Raw genomic sequence first — 7,383 nt, 5'->3', positions numbered from 1 at the left:
TAGTCTGAACCATGTAGCCTAGGTGTGTAGTAGGCTACACCACTTAGGATTGTGTAAGTACACTCTATGACATTTGTACAATGATGCAATCACCTGACAATGCATTTCTCAGAACGTATCCCTGTCCTTAAGTGACACGTGACTGTAGTACTAAAGGGTATATGTTAAAGGGTTAGAAACGCCCCTCTCCTACACTCTAGAAGTTAACAGCCACTGTCCACATTATCTGACATGCCCTCTTGGAAATGTTCTATACCTAACCAAGGACATATTTGTTTATCCTTTTTCTCTCTTAACACTTACGGGGATAGAAGGTTATTCTCTTGTGCATCTTACTTGGAAAGGGGTTAAATAAAACTGAAATTGGATTTCAGTTCAGTAGCATGCAGAAATGTGATGTGTTGCTCCAAATGTTCATTCAATTTTATGCTTCAAAAGAAGTAAGCTAACTGTCAAGTGGAGGAAGCCGGCCACTGCTATTTAGAATGTGTCAACACATCTGGAATTTTTCACTTACATATGGGCACGACCTTTTAAGACAAATATCGACAAATTGTATGTGTGTGGAGGAGGGTGATAAAGGAGGCAAGATATTCAGAACTATTTCTTGACAGAAGACCAGCTGTTTGAGGACTTAAGGATATTTGAACTGTAGAAGGGACATCTTGGAGGAATTCTCTAGGAAAAAATAGCCGTTGGAATGAGCTCAGGGAGAAATGCTCACCCAGGGTTCCGTCGAGTTATGTGATATATATATGTGTGTATATATAGATATTTTTTGAGATAGAGTTTTGCTTTGTCGCCCAGGATGGAGTGCAGTGGCACAATCTTGGCTCACTGCAACCTCTGCCTCCTGGGTTCAAGCAATTCTTGTGCCTCAGCCTCCTAAATAGCTGGGATTACAGGCACGTGCCACCACAATGGCTGATTTTCTGTATTCTGGTAGAGACGGCGTTTCACCAAGTTGCCAAACTCAACAGGGCCTCAAACTCCTGAGCTCTGGCAATCTGCCGTCTTGGCCTCCCAAAGTGCTAGGATTACAGGCGTGAGCCACCGCACCTGGCCTATGTGGCATATTTTGACTAAGTAAGGACTTTTGTGGAGAGGAAGAGAGGTAACACATGTAAAAGTGCTTTTTTTTTTTTTTTTTTTTTTGAGATGGAGTCTCGCTCCGTCGCCCAGGCTGGACTGCAGTGGCACGATCTCGGCTCATTGCAAGCTGTACCTCCTGGGTTCACACCATTCTCCTGCCTCAGCCTCTTGAGTAGCTGGGACTACAGGTGTCCGCACCATCCCCGGCTAATTTTTTGTATTTTTAGTAGAGACGGGGTTTCACCGTGTTAGCCAGGATGGTCTCGATCTCCTGACCTCGTGATCCACCCGCCTCGGCCTCCCAAAGTGCTGGGCTTACAGGCGTGAGCCACCGTGCCTGGGTGTAAAAGTGTTATTAAAATTGGAAGACACCACAGAGAAAAACGATTCCTAAAAATAAAGAAGGCTTGACATTTTAATGGCAGGCTTCACCGAGTGTGACCCCCTGACACACAATCATTTCCGATATTTAGGCTGAGTACCCCATTGACAAAAAATAATTACTCTCTTTCTAAAAGGGTTTCATTTATTGTCTCAGAGTCACTTATTTATATCTTTAAGCCTGGCTTATTGCCTGGCACAAAGTAGATTAAAGTGGAAGGAAGGAGGCCATTGTGATGTCTCATGTCTGTAATCCTAGCACTTTGGGAGGCCAAGGCAGGAGGAACCCTTGAGCCCAGAAGTTCAAAGCTATAGTGAGCTATGATTACATTCCTGCACTCCAGCTTAGGTGACAGAGCAAGACTCTGTCTCTAAAAAGTAAAATAAAGAATAAAGTGGAAGGAAGGAAGGAAAGAAGGAAGGAAGGAAAAAGAAAGGAAAAGAAAAGAAGGAAAGAAAAGAAAGAAAGAAAGGAAGGAGGAAGGAAGGGAAGAAGGAAGGAAGGAAAAAGAAAGGAAAAGAAAAGAAGGAAAGAAAGAAAGGAAGGAAAGAAAGAAAGGAAGGAAGGAAGAAGAAAGAGGAGAGGGAGAAAGGGAGAAAGAAGGAAAGAGGGCGGAAAGAGGGCAGAAAGAAAGGAGGGAAGGAAGGGGCTGGAGGTAGGAAGGGAGGGAGAAGAGAAAGGAAAGGAGAGAGGAGGAAGGAAGAAAGGAGGGAAGGAGGAAGGGGAAAGAGGAGGGAAAGGAGGAAGGGAAAGGAGAGAGAAAAGAAGGAAGGAGTGGAAGAAAAGGAGGAGGAAATGAAGGGAGGAAAGAGGGAAGGAGCAAGGGAAGGAAGGAAAAAGGGAAGTGAGGGAGGAAGGGGATATGGAGGGAAGGAGGGAGAGTGAAATAAACGGGTGCTATTAGTCCAAGTATTTTTTTCCTTCTCATTACACCTTTTTAATCCCACCATCTTGCCTGTCTATTCCATAGTCTCCTTTTGCCTTGATTTTTCACATATGCTACTTTAATTCTCTACCCCACTTTCCCATCTCCTCATCCACTAGATTTGGCTACTGTTGAAAACCCTTAAATTGCTTGTTCTTATCTCCCAAGGGCAAGCTATTGCCTCTCTGAGCCTCCACAGCTAAGTGCTTCACCTTGCACTTGAGAAAATCAAACTCCTGGGAGATCCTTCCCAAATGTTTTCTAGGTTTCTGCACATCCTTTGACTGCATTTCTTTTTTTCCTTCCTCCTGTCTTCCTTTTTTTTTAATTTTTTTATTATTATTATTATTTTTTTTTTTTGAGACAGAATCTTGTATTGCCCAGGCTGGAGTGCAGTGGTGTGATCACGGTTCACTGCAGCCTTGACCGCCTGGGCTCAAGTGATCCTCCTGCCTCAACCTCCCAATTAGCTGGGACTATAGGTGTGTATCCCATGTTCAGCTAATTTTTTATTTTTTTGTAGAGACAGGATCTCACTGTGTTGCCCAGGCTGGTCTCCAACTCCTGGGCTTAAGCAATCCTCCTGCCTTGGTCTTTCAGAGTAAGGGAGGAGACCACCTCTCATATTGTCTTATGCCCAATTTCTGCCTCCAAAGAAAGAAGAAGTAAAAACTAAAAGGCAGAAATGAAATCCACAAGCATATAGCCCGGTGAGCGCCCTGGGCCTGGTAGTTAAAAATCAACCCCTGACCTAACTGCTTGTGTTATCTATAGATTCCAGACATTGTATGGAAAAGCACTGTGAAAACCCTGTCCTGTTCTGTTCCATTCTAATTACCAGTGCATGCAGCCCCCTGCTTGCTCAATAGATCTCGACCCTCTCACATAGACCCCCTTAGAGTTGTAAGCCCTTAAAAGGGACAGGAATTGCTCACTTGGTGAGCTCGGCTTTTGACACACAAGTCTGCTGAAGCTCCTGGCTGAATAAAGCTCCTTCCTTCTTTAACCAGTGTCTGATGAGTTTTGTTTGTGGCTTGTCCTGCTACAAGGGTGGTGGGATTATACGTGTGAACCACCATGTAATAATGCATGGCTCACTCTTTCTTTCTCCCTTCCCTTCCCTTCCCTTCCCTTCCCTTCCCTTCCCTTCCCTTCCGTTCCCTTCCTTTCCCTTCCCTTCCCTTCCCTCCTTCCCTTCCCTCCTTCCTTCCTTCCTTTCCTTTCTTTCTTTTTCTTTTTTTTTCTTTCTTTCTCTCTCTCTTTCTTTCTCCTTCCTTCCTTCCTTCCTTCCTTCCTTCCTTCCTTCCTTCCTTCCTTCCTTCCTTCCCTCCTTCCCTCCCTTCCCTCCCTCCCTCCCTCATTCCTGAATGACACTGTTTCTACATACTGCTTGAGGAACGGACTCCCCTGTCTTGTCTTCCGTTACCAGTGTTTTGACTATCCCCTCTAAGTGCAGACTTTGTTTCAGGCTTTATACAAACAGTTACATGGATTCTGCCTTTGGTATCTTTCCAGTAAGAAGCCAATGGCCTGTGGCAAGCCTCTTGTTTATTAGCTGAGCAAACTTGGGCAATACAACTACCTTTTATCAGTCCTTTATTCCTCATTGTCAGGTAGAACTCTGAGTTATACTCACCCCCCAGTGGTTGTTTGGATCAAATGAGAAAGCTCTTTATAAAGTATCAAGAGCTGATGATTTCTATTTCCTATCTCTGAATTATGACCTAAATCAGGCCAGGTTGCCTCTCAATTCAAAGTTGCATTCACCTCTTAACTATTCTCCCTCCCTCTAGTGTCCACTCATACGCAGCCTATTAGACATGAAAGTGCCAGAATGATCTTTCTAATGCTCTGATTATTTTAAAATATAACCTCCCATTGCCTGTAAAATAGAGTCCAAACTTCTTAGCATGGAATTTAAAACTCTCCCCAGTCTGAGGTCAAAGCCACTGTTCCAGCCTAGCTTCCAACCAACCATCAGTCTACCCACTCTCCCTGGTCTGTCTTCACTTTCTGAAAGTCTACTTACCCTTCAAGCCTACTTTAAGTGAACAGTTTTCTGTTATACATTTTCCGAACTCTGTAATGAATCCTGCCCTACTGGGACTGCCACAGTGTTTGAACTGTACTTCTATCATGATGCCTCCTACATGATCTCCCCTGATGAACTATAAGTCACTTAAAGTCATGGATTGACCCTCATACATGTTCATCATAGAGCTTTGCACTGTGGCTTACACAGAGTAGTGTTAAAAGACCAACTGAGGCACATTGAACTATTAAAGAGTTTATTTGAGCAAAAAGTGATTCATAAATCAGGCAGCTCCAGACTGCAAGTGGTTCTAGGCTCTAACAATGGGACAGGAGGGAAAAAGCTTTTATAGGGTGAATGAGGAAGCAAGGCAAAGAAAATATTTGATTGGTTAAAGTGCAGCAATGGCCTGATTTGGATCATTCCAGTGGAAAGCCCCTAGTTAGAGGTTAGTTGGAAGTTTCTGATTGGTTAAGCTTGTTTTATTTTATGTTTACACTGAATTAGGTTTTAACTTGCTTAAGTAGGAACCCAGAGCACTGGAGCTGCCTCAGCCTAATGACTTCCCAATTAATTATTTTAACAGTAATTACTCAACAAATTACATTGAACAGTATGTCCATTTTTATATATGTATATATATATATATATATTTGCTATCACTAGCTGCCCAGCATTGTGCTGTAGCAAAGAAAGTATCATCCTTGTCTCTGGCCAAATAAAAAATATTGTTGAAGTGACAAGGCAACAATTTAAAAACTATATAAAGGACTCTATGATTAAATGCTAAGTTTCCCATTTATATGTACACATAGTTGCATATAAAAATCTTTAAGAGGCATTATATAAGCTTTAAAATTTACCATTTGTTTTAGAAATGATTGAAATATAAGAAATTATGTTTGAAATAAATACATTTGCTAAAATTTAGCCCAAATTTATTGCACAGTTGCTCTCAAAGTAATCTAGTTTCAGGTTCTGCAACAAATGAAAAATGGCAAGATAAACTTCTCTATAGTTAGTGGCATTTAAAGTCATTAGCTTGAAAAAGCAAGCTCAATTGGACTTTTGGTGTCTTTTTCAGGTTTTTTCTAGTCTATTAACAACCTAAGTTATTAAACTTTCAGAATGATAAAAAAACAAAAATAAATAAAATGCACAAAAAGACTCTAGAGTTCCCAAAAGCAAACAACAAGTGGGCAGAGATTAGAGGTGGGGAGGAACCTAGTGGCTGGGTTAATGGAAGGTCAGGATGGAGGCACATGAGAATAATCTCTAAGTAAACGCCTGGGTACTGGTGACTCTGAGGCTTGTGCTCCAAGGCCCAGGTCCCTAACCTTGGTTGACAAAGTCTAAGAAAAGATGTGGGTTAGTGAATAGAGCACTGGATTAGAAGTTTGTGTTTTCTGATTTCCAAAAGCCTGTGAACAACAACAAAACAAAACAGAAAAGACTGATTTAGCTGCATGGGTGATGATGAAGCCTCACTCTGATTTGAACTCAGAATACAGATGTTTTGCTATGGTCTGAATGTATGTGCCCCCTGCCAGCTCCAAATTCATATGTTGAAACCTAACCCCCATGTGGTGGTATTGAAGTGAGGTCTTTGGGAGGTGACTAGGTCATGAAGGTGAAGCCCTCATAAAAGGAATCAGTGCCCTTGTAAAAGGGGCTTGAGGGTGCTCCCTGGCCCCTTCTGCAATGTGAGGACACCCAGAAGGTGAAATCTGAGGAATGAGCTCTCAGCACACACCACATCAGCTGGGGCCTTGATCTTGGACTTCCAGCCTCCAAAACTGTGAGCAATACATTTCTGTTCTTTATACATTAACCAGTCTCAGGTATTTTGTTATAGCAGCCTAAATGGACCAAGGTAATGTTTCAGTGGCTTAATGCAAAAAAACACACTGTCAGAAGTTATTTATTACTTCTCTCCCATTATAAGCATGAATTTTAAAAGGTGCTTTATATTGGCATTTGAATAAACAGACACTAACATTCCCCAAGGATGTCAAAATATTTGTTGCATAATAGTTTCAGGTTTGTACAAATAGTGTCTTCACCAGCACCACAAATTCTGTAGAAACTTCTCCTCACCCTGGGATGTTATTTGTTGATACTGATTTCAATATGCTCACCTCACTGAGTATAGGCCAGAACGCAGAGCCTGCCTTTAAAATGGTAAGGTTGGCCTGACGTGGTGGCTCACGCCTGTATTCCCAGCACTTTGGGAGGCCGAGGCGGGTAGATTGTGAGGTCAGGAGTTCAAGACCAGCCTGGCCAAGATGGTGAAACTCCGTCTCTACTAAAAATACAAAAATTAGCTGGGTGTGGTGGCGGGTGCCTGTAATCCCAGCTACTTGGGAGGCTGAGGCAGAGAACTGCTTGAACCCGGGAGGTGGAGGTTGCAGTGAGCCAAGATCGTGCCACTGCACTCCAGCTTGGGGGACAGAGTGAGACTCCATCTCAAAAAAGAAAAAAAAATTGATAAGGTTGACATTGTCTAAGTTGTGCCTCTTTTCTCGAGTCCTGACGCCACGGACCTCATGCTGCTGTCTAGCTGACCCTAACCTTCTTTTCCTTCTGCAATCCATAACTCTCTGAAATATGTGCTTTAAAATGACTTCAGTGCCCCGATACTTCAAAGCGATTTCTTTTCTTATTTCACCATCACATAGCTGAATCTCCTATCACCTACCTTGAGTGATTTCTGCTAGGTACTGCAGGTGAGACTGCATCATGACCAATGAAATTAAAGAAATTCATGCAGGCCGGGCGTGGTGGCTCACACCTGTAATCCCAGCACTTTGGGAGGCCGAGGCAGGTGGATCACCTGAGGTCAGGAGTTCGAGACCTGCCTGGCCAACATTGTGAAACCCCATTTCTACTAAAAATACAAAAATTAGTCGGGCGTGGTGGCACATGCCTGTAATTCCAGCTACTTGGGAGGCA

The sequence above is a fragment of the Symphalangus syndactylus genome, chromosome 19, assembly GCF_028878055.3.
Source record: "Symphalangus syndactylus isolate Jambi chromosome 19, NHGRI_mSymSyn1-v2.1_pri, whole genome shotgun sequence".
NCBI classification, from domain to species: domain Eukaryota; kingdom Metazoa; phylum Chordata; class Mammalia; order Primates; family Hylobatidae; genus Symphalangus; species Symphalangus syndactylus.
Note: the sequence above shows the minus strand (reverse complement) of the source record.